Source organism: Bos grunniens, chromosome 2, assembly GCF_055505025.1.
Source record: "Bos grunniens cultivar Pamir isolate PY7600 chromosome 2, Bosgru_T2T1.0, whole genome shotgun sequence".
NCBI classification, from domain to species: domain Eukaryota; kingdom Metazoa; phylum Chordata; class Mammalia; order Artiodactyla; family Bovidae; genus Bos; species Bos grunniens.
This window is the reverse complement of record NC_141166.1, coordinates 89,189,573-89,205,478: the sequence shown is the minus strand read 5'-3', so window position 1 is coordinate 89,205,478 and position 15,906 is coordinate 89,189,573.

Here is a 15,906-nt window from a genome sequence, read left to right as displayed (position 1 = left end):
CATTGGGAAAACAAACAAACAAACAAAAAACAGAACCACCTACACCACCACTTAAGTTTGCAGCTGTATTCCCTGAGGCCTGAGAGACAGTTAAGGGGTATATTCTGTCCTGTAACAAGGAGGTATAGAAACATCATGGGCAGGTTGGGAAAATGAACCAAAACTTCAAGCAGAATTCTCTAGATGGTTACGTGAACTCTTCCATTGACTATCTGTTTCATTCAACTCCTTTCACCCCCTCACCTCCATGTGGGGTTTTTGGCTCATCCCACTGACCTCTTCACTCACAGATAAGCCTGTTGCTCATCTGCGGTATGAGAGGGACAAAGGGTTCACGGCAGGAAGGCTCAGCACATCTGCTATTTGAGAAAGACACCTCGATAAGCTGCTTCCTTGGCTTTCTGCAAAGCAGCAGGTAGTGACCAGCCACAGTAACTTCTGAGGAGGGTCAGAGGAAAATGTCAGATGTGGTTACAGCTTGGGAGAAGGGGTGGAGCGTGGGGAGGGATGAGGAGAGATAAGAACAAGGACCTGCAGAGTAGGGAGAGTTTTTTTTCTCCCATAGGAAGAGTGGGCAGGCCCTTTGAAACCTAGCCACTGTTTTCACTCTTCAGTAATGACTGTCTCCTTTGAAATGATAGCAAGTGAATCCACTGTCGTGTGGGCAAAAGGCTGAATGAAACCTAGAGTTTCTGCCCACTGTCTAGTCAAGTCTGCTGCTGAGGAAGCCAGACAGAGGCCAGTTAAGCCACACACAGCTCAGAAGAAGTAATCCCCCGTTAATTCAACCCTGTTAAGGCTTAAATTGTGTCCCCACAAAATTTGAAGTCCTAACCACTCCCAATACCTCACAAAGTAACCTTATTTAGTGACAGGGTTTTTACAGAGGTAATCAAGTTAAAAGGAGCTCATTAAAGTGGGCTCTAATCCGATATGACTGATGTCCTTATAAAAAGGGGAGATTTGGAGACAGATACACAGGGAGGATGCCATGTGAGGATGAAGGCGGAGATTGGGGTGATGCTTCTACAAACCAAGGAACACCAAAGATTGCCAATGAAAGGTCAGAAACTGGGAAAAGGCATGAGACAGATTCTTCTTCACAGCCATTAGAAGGAACTGATCTTGCTGACATCTTGATCTCCAACTTCTAGCCTCCAGATTTGTGAAACAATAAATTTCTGTTGTTTAAGCCACCTAATGTGTGGTATTTTGTTACGGCAACTCCAGCAAACTATCCCATCTGGTGTCCTTCTCAAATACATTTCCGTGGATGATTGCAATCATTTGCTATCAATAAAGCAGCTGAGAAACTGAAGAACTGTGAAACGAAAAAGTGCTGAACTAAGATCCAGAGCAGCGGGTCCTGGAGTCAGGCGTCAAGGTCCAGTTCCGACTCCGCCCTCTGCCAGCTGTGTGGCCCTGGGGAAATGACTTAACCTCTCTGTGACAGGATTTCTCGTTTATAAAGGTGGGGGAAGCAAAAGTTCCTCTCCCACAGGCTTATTGTGAGGACTGGATGAGTTAACACGTATGAAGCTCTAAGCACGGTCCCAGGCACATATTCAGTGCTCAGTACATGTTAGCTAGTAGACAATTTTAGAACATTTGCTTTTCCCTCTCATGATGGAAATTTTTTCATCTTTCCAGGTAGATATAAAAGTTGAGGAAAAACAAGACCCAGGAGAGGGGGAAGGAAGAAGAGAGGAAAAAAGATGGGGCTGGAAGAGTGAAAAAAAGAGAAGCAGCAGGAGGCTTCAGGTCCCTGGGGTGGGTGGGGGGTGCCTCTCACATGCCTCTTGGACAGAAAGGAGGGCTTCTCCGCTGGCGACAGAGTGCATTATAGATTGCAAAGAAGATACATCACCCAGGGTCTCATGGGAGCCTGAGCGAGAACATTTACAGGATTTCTGAGGAGCTGAGAGGCCACAACTGTGAATACACACCTCATAGTCTCACCAACGGAGAAGGCAATGGCACCCCACTCCCATGGACAGAGGAGCCTGGTGGGCTGCAGTCCATGGGGTCGCTAAGAGTCGGACACGACTGAGTGACTTCACTTTCACACATTGGAGAAGGAAATGGCAACCCACTCCAGTGTTCTTGCCTGGAGAATCCCAGGGACGGGGGAGCCTGGTGGGCTGCCGTCTATGGGGTTGCACAGAGTTGGACACGACTGAAGCGACTTAGCAGCAGCAGCAGCAGTCTCACCAAGCTGAACCAGGAAAAAAACGTACTGCCAGCAGTGCGGGAGTCATGATTGGGCTCCTACGGGCCTCAGACCACACACTCAGCATTTGTTATGTGTGTTATATGTGTTTTTTTAATGCAGAATTTTCTATTGGTTAAATTTTCTGATGTAAATATGAAACAAGAATGTTAATCCTCTACTTCATATATTCAGGAATGGAAGGGGAAAAAGCAGGGAGTTCCATATCATTTGAGTATATTTCATGTCATTGAGTACCTGGCAAGTGTATGAGTGTATGTTACAAAATGCCTTGATGTGGGTTCCACCAAGGGATGAAGCCGAATCTCCAGGTAGACAAGTAGGAAGGAGACAGACACACAAAACAAGAGGAAGAAGGAATCTAAAGTCTAAATATGGTTTGTGCAGAACACACCAGTGGTAGATGGCAAGGAGAGGAAGATGAGGCTGAGAGCTGGGGCTAGGCTAGGACTTTGTGTATAATGTCTGGGCACTTGAACCTGATCTTTCTAAGCTGTGATTAATCACTGAATGGTGTTGAGCAGGGGAGTCAGGTTAGAAACACAGTGGAGTAGGGTTTCAAAGGGACTACTACTGGACATGGGGAAAAAAACTAGATCCTCAGCAATAGTTCGAGTAGGTCGGATGAAGGCTTGAGTTAAAGCAAGGCTCTAGAAGGGACTGGCAACCTACTCCAGTATTCTTGCCTGGAGAATTCCATGGACAGAGGAGCCTGGTGGGCTACAGTCCATTGGGTCACAAAGAACTGGACACAACTGAGTGACTAACACACTCTGGGGGTGGCAATTCACCTTTTGGAATTGAAATTAGTAGAAGTTGGAGAGCTTACCAATAAGAGAAGGGATGGCTCCCTGGTTCTGGTTTGTGTGGTAGAGAGGATGACGGCAATTCTAGAGACAGTGTGTGTAAAGGTGGGGGAAGATAACTTCCTTTTTGGATGTTGAATGGAGAGGAGGGGCTGGGTGAGTAGGGGAATGTGTGCGTGTCTATATAAACAGAAGTAGACTTAGTGAAAGATGCTTTTTAAAGCTGAATAGAGAAGACATTTAGCTTATCTGCTGTTTCATATTGTCTTTGCCACTTCTCTTCTTTAGAGAAAGAATATTTAAAGATACACCAAATGTTGATGAACCTAGAGTCTGTCATGCAGAATGAAGTCAGAAAGAGCAAAACAAACACATATTAACACATATACATGGAATCTAGAAAAATGGTACTGAAGAACTTACTTGCAGGGCAGGAATAGAGACACAGATGAAGAGAACAGACTTGGGGGCACAGCTGGGGAAGGAGAGGGTGGGACAAATTGGGACAGTAGAATTGACATATATACACTAACATGTGTAAAATAGCTAGCGAGTGGGAAGCTGCTGTATAGCACGGGGAGCTTAGCTCAGGACCCTGTTGTTACCTAGAGGAGTGGGATGGGTGTGGGAGGGAGGCTCAAGACAGAGGGGATATATGTATACCTATAGCTGATTCAAGTTGTACAGCAGAAATACAACATTACAAAGCAATTATCAGTTCAGTTCAGTTCAATCACTCAGCATTGTCTGACTCTCTGCGACCCCATGGACTGCAGCACGCCAGGCCTCCCTGTCTATCACCAACTCCCGGAGTTTACTCAAACCCATGTCCATCGAGTCGGTGATGCCATCCAACCATCTCATCCTGTGTCCCTTCTCCTCCCACCTTCAATCTTTCCCAGCATCAGGGTCTCTTCAAATGAGTCAGCTCTTCGAATCAGGTGGCCGAAGTATTGGAGTTTCAGCTTCAGCATCAGTCCTTCCAATGAATATTCAGGACTGATCTCCTTTAGGACGGACTGGTTGGATCTCCTTGCAGTCCAAGGGACTCTCAAGAGTCTTCTCCAACACCACAGTTCAAAAGCATCAATTCTTTGGTGCTCAAAAAAAAAAAAAAAAAAAAGGCATGCCAAAGGCAGAACCAACAGCTGACATTTACTAGGTGTTTTTTTGTGACTTCTTCAGCTGGTTCACTACTTTACCTATATTACCTCATTTGACCCCTAAAAGGGGATTTATGAAATGAATATCATCATTCCTAGTTTACAGATGAACAAAGTAAGATACAAAGAGATTAAGAAATGTTCTAAAAGCCTCACAGTTAATAAACGGTACAGATGAAATCACTCCATAAGAATAAAGAAAATCTCAGGGAAGAAGTAAGAATTTTTCATTGCTCGTGTTTGGTGGGGAAGGGGATAGGCTGATGAAATGTCGGAGTAAATAAATACACTTAGAGTCTTACACTTATTTTATAATATGTTCATGCTTTCAAAACTTGTTCACGTTCCTTATCTCGGATTTCTCACTAAATATCTACATGAGGACACCAGGTCCTATACATACAGCTCTATCAATAAACAGACATTTGTCAGTCATCCCCAGGAAGCAGGTCACTGCTCACAGTGTTTGCTGAAGCTTCCCTCCTGGTCCTGCTGGCAAGGAGTTTACAGCTGCTGCAGAGTTGCCACAGGGGTCTCCTAACAACATAAGGCAGGCGGGCAAAGTGCCAAATGGAGGCTACAAACCCGCTAGTTTTCAAATTGTATCCTAGTGCCTCCAGGGCCATGGGTCTCAAAGTTTGGAATGATTTTGCCCTTTGGCAAAATCTTGCCATTTGGCACTGTCAGGAGGCGTTTCATTGAGTCTCACAACTTTGGGTGAGGCGGGGCAGGGTGGGGGGGTTGGTGCAGCACATGGGGAGGTGGTGCTGACACCTAGTGGGTAGAAGACAGATGCATAGATAGATAGAGTTAATCCCTCGGTCATGTTTGACCCTTTGTGACCCCATGGATTGTAGCCCACCAGGCTCCTCTGTCCATGTGATTCTCCAGGCAAGAATTCCCCTGGAGAACATTCCCTTCTCCAGGAGATCTTCCCGACTCAGGGACTGAACCCAGGCTTCCGGCGTTGTAGGCAAGTTGCTTACCATCCGGGCCACCAGGGCAGAGGGTAGGGAGGCTGACAATCATCCTACATGGTACAGGACAGCGTCCCCTCCCCCGCTCCCCCAACAACAAAGGCTTATCCACCCCAAAACAGCAATAGGGCCAAGGCTGAGAAACCTGCTCCAGGCTTCTCCAATTTCCTTGAATTTCAGTTTTAAAATTACACTTTAAAATAGTAATAAAACAACAGATTTGCTGAAAATTATTACAGACTAAATTTTCACACATTGTACTCAGCAAAGGATTAACTTGTGCTGCCAAATTAAATGCTTTCGTGGAGAACTTGGACTAAATCTTCCTAGCGTAGTGATTGTAAAGGAGAACGATTTCTCAACAAGATTACACACTATGAAGAATATCCTAAAATTTCCAGATAAGTCATTATTTAAAATTGTTTAAAAATCATCTCTAACTATTTGCATGTATCAAAGTTTTCTCGACAAAATACAGAAACAAATTTGGAGGCCAAAAGTGACAGAGACTACACACTGTCATCCACATCACTTAGTTTTGTATTTTTGTATTTATCAAACAGTCTAAATGATTGACTTTAAGAGTAAAGGTTGTTAAGTTTGAACTAATATGTTTGACTTAAAGAAACAGTGGTCTCATTTGGAAGGAAAAAAAAAAAGGCCTATGCAACTAAAAAGATATTGAAAACCACTGTTAGAGGGTATAGGATCCATGGCTTGGCCCTTAAAATGTGTCATTCAGACCAGCATCAGCATTATCCTACTGCTTCTACAAATGCAGACTCTCAGGCCTCACCCCAGACCTTCTGGATCAGGATCTGCATTTCAACAAGAGCTCCTGTACCTCAGAGCTTGAGAAGCGTTTGATCTTCAGGATTTCACAGAAACGGAATCAAGTAGGGCTCATGATAGAAAGAGTAAGGCCTAAAAGCAAAGTGGAGTTTCAGCAAGGGATGATTCGAAGTAACTAGACTAGGAGTTAGTGGCGGGGCACTCCAGGTGGGGGGAAGGAACAGACCATCCTGGCCCCACAGAGGGTTCTGGTAGCAGAACACTTAGGAACAGTCTGATGAATCTGGGGCTGAGAAGAACTTGGGGCTGAGGAAGGCCAGGCCCCAGCCGGCTCCCCCACCCCAACGCTGCTTCGGGTGCCCTTACCTTGTTGACAGCAGCCTCTGCTGGATTCTAGGCCAGGATTCCCAAGCATGTCGCCACCATGAATCAATTAAACCTTCAATAGCCCCGAGATGTTGGGGCTCATTATCTCCATTTTCTAGATGGGGAGCCAACCACTTCCGGAAGCTGTAATTATGGAAGATCAGAGGGCACCCAAGGCAGGAAGTCTGGTCTATAACTGCACATTCTTGGCCCTTCCAGCTTTTCCCACCTAAGGGGCTCAGAGGCTGCTGCTGCAGCCCTTCCAAAGCTCAGGGCTGCTCAGAGCTGGCGAGGAGGAAGGGGGTGGGTGGTGTCTCCTCTCAGGCCGGGCTCTGGGGAGAACATTACTCAAAGCATGGCTGGGAAGGACTGGGTTTGCTGGAAAGATCCTGGGACAGGATGGTGTTAGGGAGTAGAGAGGGGCTAGAGAGGGAATCAGAGAAGGCAACGGCACCCCACTCCAGTACTCTTGCTTGGAAAATCCCATGGACAGAGGAGCCTGGTAGGCTGCAGTCCACGGGGTCGCTAAGAGTTGGACACGACTGAACGATTTCACTTTCACTTTTCACTTTCATGCACTGGAGGAGGAAATGGCAACCCACTCCAGTGTTCTTGCCTGAAGAATCCCAGGGACAGCGGGGCCTGGTGGGCTGCCGTCTATGGGGTCGCACAGAGTCGGACACAACTGAAGCGACTTAGTAGCAGCAGCAGCAGCAGAGAGGGAATCAGAGGGCAGGCCTGCCTGCCTGAGGAGGGAGGCCTCTGTGGGTGTTCCCAAGAGGAAATGGAAGTATCAGTTCAGTTCAGTCGCTCAGTTGTGTCCGACTCTTTGCGACCCCATGAATCACAGCACGCCAGGCCTCCCTGTCCATCACCAACTCCCGGAGTTCACTCAGACTCACGTCCATCAAGTCAGTGATGCCATCCAGCCATCTCATCCTCTGTTGTCCCCTTCTCCTCCTGCCCCCAATCCCTCCCAGCATCAGGGTCTTTTCCAATGAGTCAACTCCCCACATGCAGTGGCCAAAGTACTGGAGTTTCAGCTTCAGCATCATTCCCTCCAAAGAAATCCCAGGGCTGATCTCCTTCAGAATGGACTGGTTGGATCTCCTTGCAGTCCAAGGGACTCTCAAGAGTCTTCTCCAACACCACAGTTCAAAAGCATCAATTCTTCGGCGCTCAGCTTTCTTCACAGTCCAACTTTCACATCCATACATGACCACTGGAAAAACCATAGCTTTGACTAGACAGACCTTTGTTGGCAAAGTAATGTCTCTGCTTTTCAATATGCTATCTAGGTTGGTCATAACTTTTCTTCCAAGGAGTAAGTGTCTTTTAATTTCATGGCTGCAGTCACCATCTGCAGTGATTTTGGAGCCTCCAAAAATAAAGTCTGACACTGTTTCCACTGTTTCCCCATCTATTTCCCATGAAGTGATATGGCTCTCCAATCCAGCATCAGGGTAACTTCAGCGGAGGCAAGAATCACCTAGTCTTCTTAAGAATACAGATAGGTTGAACTGAATGTGTTGAACTTATGTGTCAGCTGAATTCTTCTTTTTGTTGTTTGTTCAATAGCTAAGTCTTGTCCAACTCTTTGTGACCCCATGGACTGCAGCATGCCAGGCCTCCTTGTCCTTCATCATCTCCCAGAGTTTGCTGAAACTCATGTCCATTGAGTTGGTGATTGTCATCCAACCATCTCATCCTCTGTCACCCTCTTCTCCTCCTGCCCTCAATTTTCCCCAGCATCAGGGTTTTTTTCCAATGAGTCAGCTCTTTGCATCAGGTGGCCAAAGTATTGGAGCTTCAGCATCAGTTCTTCCAATGAATATTCAGGGTTGATTTCCTTTAGGATTGACTGCTTTAATCTCCTTGCAGTCCAAGGGATTCTCAAGAATTTTCTCCAGCACCACTGTTCAAATGCATCAATTCTTCAGTGCTCAGCCTTCCTTCTGGTCCAACTTTCATATCCGTACATGACTACTGGAAAAAACTGTAGCTTTGACTATATGGACCTTTGTCAGCAAAGTGATGTCTCTGCTTTTTAATACGCTATCTAGGTTTGCTACAGCTTTTCTTCCAAGGACCAAGTGTCTGTTAATCATGTGTCAGCTGAATTCTTTATAGGCTCCCCTATAAGCCTTGGGAAACAGAAGGTGCAATTTGGCTGGTGGCCTGAAGTGTTGATTCTGCCCGAGACCCCCTGACCAGCCCTGATTTTGCCTGGAGTCTATCTCAGCCTCCTCTTGACCTCTTGAGCAACCCAGTGAGGTTTCTAAGCTAAGGCAACAGCCTGGACTCTAGCAGAAGGACCAGGGACCAATGAATAAGGGAAAACCATTCCATCTCTGTAGAGCCCCCTCAGCTATTCATCCTGAAGATGAAGCAGCTGGGATGCCCCTTGGCCCATCCTCCATGGCTCAGGATATATGTTGACATCCAGCTGGGGCCCCTTAGTTCTGCCTTGAGGCTGATTCATCAACTCCCAAAGACTGGGTTTGAGGCCCCGCATCCCCTTGATGCTGCCCTTTGATTCCAGGTTAATGACTCCCAGCTGTACAGGGTCCTGAGTTTGTTCAAACCTTCTGGTAAGAAAAGCCCATGAAACCTGAGCTCTTTACTGGATGGCTGTGGACACCTCTGGGGATAGCACACAGGTGGCTGGATCTGGTGGAGGCTGCACCTTGGCTGGGGGATATCTGTAAAGGGAGAGGGACAGATGCCAAGGCTGCTTGTGGGGGCACCTGAGATGTTTCATTTACCTCCTGGCCTATCAGGCCTTAGGCATGAGATCTCTCCCTAAATTCAAGGAATGGTCTTTGGGATAGGCCTCAGCCTAAAAAGTCTAGGATTTCACAGAGAGCAGAGGGTTTCTTGCCTTGCCCCCAAATTCCTGAAACTGACTCTTTTGGGACATTGAGAAACTATCAGCTGCAAAAACCCACAAACTGGGTAATGTAAAGCTGAGAATATTTTGCTAAGGAAGCTTTCTGCAAGGCACAGCTAACAGAAAAGTTGGCAAGGGTGGGGAGAGGTATGAATATAATACGGGAGGCCCTAAGTTCATTGTTACGCACCTGGTTAAGGGGTTCCACCGGAGGGGTGCACCTCAGACAGGAGGTCGTGTGGGCACATGAGAATCTCTGGAGAAACAGTTCTGGGGAAGGTGGCAGCAGGAGACAGAATGGAAGACAATGAGGCTCAAAGCTGAGTGGTCAGCCCAGCGCCAGCTCAGGTGACAAGGAGAGCAAGGCCATATCATGGAATACTACATAGCCACTGAACATACTACATAGCTACATACTACTGAACCACACTGCTTCTTTAAGACTATTTAAGTAGATGGGAAATTTTCATGATGTATCTGTAAGTGGGAAAAAGCTTGTATTACAAACAGCACATACAGATTCCCTTTGTTTATACTCTGGAAGTGTGGTAACTGGAAGTCACCATGTCACCAATGTGTCCACAATGGTTAGCTCTGTGTAGAAGCATTGTGGTGGTTTAGTCATTAAGTCATGTCTGACTCTTGCGACCCCATGGACTGTAGCCTGCCAGACTCTTCTATCCATGGGATTCTCCAGGTAAGAATGCTGGAGTGGGTTGCCATTTCCTTCTCCAGGGGATCTTCCCAACCCAGGGATCAAACCCGCTTCTCCTGCATTGCAGGGAGATTCTTTACCAACTGAGCTACAAGGGAAGCCCCACAAAGGAGCACTGTGGGCAATGTCTATTGTCTTAATGTCTTCCTTAGGTTACAAATTTTCTGTAACCAACATGTCTTGCTTTTGTAAACAGGACAGTAACTGCTTACTTAAATGTAGCACATGTTTCCTTTAAACTGTGGGGCGTGTCAGAGAGTCAGTGGGCTGTTGTCCAGGGAGTTGGGAACTTGGTGGGCATGGCTAGTTGCCTCAGAGCAATTATTCCCCCTTCATCTTTCCTAGAGAAGCCTCAGCACTGTCTGCATCATGCTCCATCCGTATCTTCCCTTCCCAGACCCGCTTTTCTCTGCCTCACTCTGGGCCCTGAGAGGCTGATCTTTGTGGAAAACATCAAAAGTTCTGGTTGGGTTTGGCTAGTGTGGGACTCCAGTAGGAGATCAAAGGGAGATAGGAGTGTGAGGCTGTGGCATTGACTCCTCTGTCTTCTTCCCACTGGGCTGGCCTTGTCTCTCTCTCTGGGGGCCTGTGGCTCCCTCAGAAGGCCCACTCCACACAGCTCTGTCTCTGTGTTCCCTGCCCTCCTGCTGCAGGCCTTAGGTGATGCAGTGGGCAGAATGGCAGCCACCAAATGACATCTACATCCTCTTTCCCAGATCGAAAATGTTAACTTATTTGGGAAAAGGGTCTGCAGATGTAGTCAAGTTAAGGATCTTGAGAGGCGGAGATAACTCTGGATGATCCAAGTGGACCCTAAATCCAATGGCATCCTCACAAGAGAGAGGCAGCGGAGGGTCTGACAGACAGAAGAGAGGAGGCAATGCAACCAGAGGCAGAAGTGGAGCCATGCGGCCTCAAGCCGAGGACTGCACAGCCAGCAGTCTGGAAGAGACGAAGCCCGAACTCCCCGAGAACATCCGGAGGGAGCCCCCAACTTCTAGCCCCCAGAACCATGAGAGAAAACATTTCTGTTGTTTTAAGCCACCTGTTTGTAGTCAATTGTCACAGTAACTTCCAGAAATTAAAAATAGGCGGTAATTGTGTCCCCACTGTTACAAGCCCTGGGGCCATGGTGTTTTTCTGGCCTTTCCATGCCTTCCCCACACCTTTGTAAAGAGTCCCACTCTTTAACTCAACTCAGCTTGCCCGGTTTTCATGAGCCGCCCGTTTCCTGCCTGAAGCCAATCTCACACGGTGTCTGCCTGTGCCCTTCCAGAGGTGGAGCCTGACTTGTCTATGCAGTCTCCTAACTCTGGCCAAGTCAGAGGGAAATCAGCAGACTTCTGAGACTGTTCATTGCTCCAGTGTGGGAGCCACAAGGAGAGATGGTCCTTCCATCCATCCCTCTTCTTCCTCTAGACTTGGGCATGTCTGGGCAGGATGCCTGCAACTGCAGCATTGGTCTCGACACCAGTTTGAATCAACTAGTGAGCCAACGAATCAATCTATCAGCCCTGAAGGTGGGCCTGCTCCTCTTGTTACATAATACATTTCTATATGGCTTATTTCAAGTTGTAGTTATGTTATTAGTGGCTGGAAGCATACTAATTGATAGAAAATTAGACTGGTTAAATCAGCTTTAAATATCCCAGCACCTTTAAAAAAAAAAAAAAACTTGAAAAATCTTCATAAAAAATGTTCATGACACATTCAATGTACTCACACTTGGTTGGCAAATGGTAGAAAAGCAAAATGTGTAAAGATTTATAGTCAACCACTATATAAATTGGGGAATATTGCTGAAATAACAGCAATAAAGTCTCTTAAAAACAATTCTGTGAACATAACTGGACACTCAGAGCAAATAACTATTAAACCTACAACATGCTACGCACTTATAAGAAGCCCTAGTGGCTCAGATGGTAAAGAATCCACCTGCCAATGCTGGAGACATAGGTTTGATCTCAGGGTTGGTAAGATCCCCTGGAGAAGGAAACAGCAACCCACTTTAGTATTCTTGCCTGGAGAATCCCTCAGACAGAGGAGCCTGGCAAGCTATAGTCCATGGAGTCACAAAGTGTCAGACACAACTGAGCGTGCACGCATGCTTGTAAAGTATTACTCGGGACTGTAGCAAGTGTTCTGCAGGGTCCCACTTTGAAGAGAATTGGCTGAAGGATTGTGGTGGTGTGGTGGTGCTGGGCCATCAATCCAGATTCACAGAACAAGACAGATAGAGCTGTTTCTTCATCAGCCAACCACCCTGCCTCTCAGTTCCAGGACCTGGAAGTAGACATCCTTCAGTAAGGATAGATGGCTTCCTCAAGTCAAAAACCACTCCCACCAGCCTGGAATTCAATAGACAACCATCCCTCTGGGTCAAGTAGGACCATCCCATAAATCCTTTTTAAAATACTACTACCCTTGGGAGAGATATTCAAATTAACTCACCACAGAGGATGATTCTTTCAGTGTTTCCACAGAGTTCTGAGGGGATGGGACACAGAAGATGAAGAAGGGGAGATGAAGGGACTGTTTTGGGCAATGCTGGAACAGGTGGGTCATTCAGATTGCAAGTCCCTGGGAGGCAGAAAGCTGAGGGAGAGGCCTGGTGACAAATCCCTTACTTGTGCCTCTCTCCTTGGTCCTATTTCTCATCTCTGCTCAGCCTTCCTCTTTTAAGAAAAATTTAAATGAAAGCCAGCCGCCTCCAATGAACCTTCCCAAGGGTCTCTCCATGGGACATAGGTCCTACGAGACACTCTTAGAAGAAGCTCTGTACTGAAAGCCCTTGGTGAGTCACAAGTAGGTTAGCACACTGATGCCTCTGAGAAGTCCTGGAGCTGGAAAATTCTAATTTGTTTGCATAACCCAGCATTTTCCCAACTTTTTTTTTTTAATGAAAAAACTCTTTGTTGCATGATCATATCTTAGGATTCAATTCTGAGAAACGATTATCTGATGCTTGTGGTCTTCAATTGCAGTGTTCGCTATCTGAGTTTTCAGATAACACAGCCCTAGACTTCCTTCTTTTGCCCTTTTCCCTGGCTAATGGCACCCCAGAGCACATGAACAGGAAAGAGAAGAGGCCAAATGCATATTGAACCCTCTCCTGGTTCTTGTTGGCTTTCCTAGCAAATGATTTAGTTGGGAACAGATTTAAACGATTCCTCACTTTATAGTTAACAGATTAGCCACAGATTGCAATTATCTAGACTCTCATTTCTTTATTATTTTGGAAAAACTGGACTTGTTCTCAGCCAAACTTGGCTCCTTTAAAAGTAGTAGCCTCCATAATAAGCATCTTTTAATTATTTTGTAATCTTTGGAAAGAGCCCAAACATCTCTCCTCCCCAAGGAGAGCTGGTTCAGGAAAACTACCATTGTTTCTGGCCAGAGAATAGTTCAAATACAATCAGTACAGATGTGACTGGACGTCCAGGATGTTGCCTGGAAGCTGCAAGTCTTAGTTGCTCAGTTGTGTTCAACTCTCTGTGACCCCGTGGACTGTAGCTCGCCAGGCTCCTCTGACTGTGGGGATTCTCCAGGCAAGAATACTGGAGTGGGTTCCCACTCCCTTCTCCAGGCGATCTTCTCAACCCAGGGATCGAACCTGGTCCTCCTGCATTGCAGGTGGATTCTTTACTGTCTGAGCCACCAGGTCAGCCCAGAAGCTACCAAACTACCAAGTATTTGAGACCAAGTGAGCCCTCTGAACCAGACACCTTGTCAGAAATGCAGAAACTGGGGTACCACCCAGATGAATCTCTGAACAGATCCCCAGGGGACGTGTACCTCTTGTCCCTCAAAATGAAAGAAATACCAGGATTCATCCCATCTTTTTTTCATCTATTCAACAAGCAATTATTGAGCACCTCACTATTCAACAGCTCTGTATTGAGGACACAGTGGTAAAAAAAAAAAAAAAAAAGCTGAGAAGTTCCCAGTTCTTATGCACTTTACATCCTACTGTGGGAGACAGACATAAACAGTTTAAAAAACAAAAGGTTTCAGGAAGTGTTAAGTGCTGGAAGAAATAAGATTACTGTGGATTAGAAGAGACTGAGGGTGAGATACAGCGGTCAGGAAGGGTCTCTGAATAGGGGGAGAGTGAGGGAGGGGGAGAAAGAGAGAGAGAACACAAGACAGGTTGGAGCAGGCACATTCCAGGCAGATGGCACAGCTAGAGCAAAGGCCCTGAGCAGAGTATGAGCCTGGGAACAGAAAGGAAAAAAGCCGGTGTGGCTACAAGAGTTTCAGAGTCAGCCACTCTGGAGCAGCACCCAAAACTGCATTTCTAACAAGGTCCAGGTGATGCTGATGCTTCTGGTCCAGAGACCATACCAGGACCACCACTGACGTTGAGCCTTGCAAGGCCTTGTCAGGAGTTTAGTTATACTCTGCTTGGTGAAATGTCATTGGAGGATTCCAAGCAAGCGAGAGACAAGATCAGACTTTATTTTCCTCTATCGCCACCAGAAGAGCAGACCTTTCCAGTATCCATTGCCACCTGGAGTTGCATCTCTTTCCCGGTTTGTTCATCAAATGATTTGTCCCAATTTCCCACCCTTCCTTTCCCTTTCCTCACAAACATTTCCACTGTGTCTTCCAGACACCCCTGACCCCCAACACCCTGAGTTCAGCCTGTAACGACCTTCCCCGCTTCTCCTTGCCTTAGTGAGAGCCTGGCTGGTCCTGAGCACACTATTTCGACAGATCTCTTAAGGCCAGGAAGGAATGTTGGTGCCTGCTTGTTCTCCACTGTTGCTCCCAGAGTGTAACTCCTATCGCCTCTCACAAAGCCCCTGCCCATTAGAGGATCCTGCTGTCTGATTCTGAGACCACATGTTCTCGTTCACTGGGGGCTCTACCTCCTGTTCTCCATCTCTGCACAGCTCCTGTCAACAGAGATGTTAACCATACAGATGTCCCATCTAGCATCTTGGCTTCTCATTCTCCTTGACCTTCTCATTTCTAATGACCTTTTATTCCTCCATCTCACCTCAGGGTCATAGTCTGAACCTTGTCGCCACCAGACATTGTCCGGCTTCTGCAAGCTCAAATGCCCACCATCTTGCACAGCCTCCTCTCCTTCAATGCACTCATTCAAGTGTCCATTGCAGCAACTCAGCTCTGTCAAGATCACCCTTCTACTGACTCCAGCACTTTTTACGATCCATCAGCTGCCACCTGTGTTCACTCTTCCTGTCCAGCTTAGGGTTCATGGTCCATCAGTGTGTACACTCCCTTCAAAAAACTCTCCTCCTCACATCCCCTCATCTTTTATTATAGCATGCTATAAAACACCATCCTTTTCTCCATAGCTGCACTCAAGTAATTTACTGTTACTATGGAAAAGCCATGTCAGAAGACTCTTTTCTCTTTAAGTTCATGATCACAGACCTCAAAGGGGTACTCAAAACAGCTCAACAATACTACTGTGTTTTTCTGGTAAACCAGCATTCATGTGTGCTGAAGCAACTTTTCTATACCCTTTTTTATCTTTAAAACTCCTATAGTCCTTCCTGCTTCTTGCTCTCAGCTGATAAACTCTGCTCATATTTCACTGAGAAAAGAGAAACTCTCAGATGTGAATTACCTCGCTTTTCCACCTTTAATTTACACTTCTACCGTCGTTGGCCTTGTTTCCTTCCCTCTGGTCAATGTGTCCACTGCCTATCAAAGGGCAGTCAGTGCCTGAGTGACCTCTCCTCATTCATTCAATCTCCCTCTCTGTTGGATCAGGCCTACTGGCATGCACCCATGCGTTAGTATCTCCCATCTGTTTCTTCTGTAATTTATATCTATACTTCTAAATAATACGTCTATTTTTAGCTTCTTCAATTTTAGATATTTTCAGTTGCTTTCCTTCATCCTCCTCATGTGCATTTCCCCCTTCTATCCTCCCAATGTAGTAACATCACTATTTGGGGCTAAGTCAACGTTCATTGTTTGTATTACTGTGAC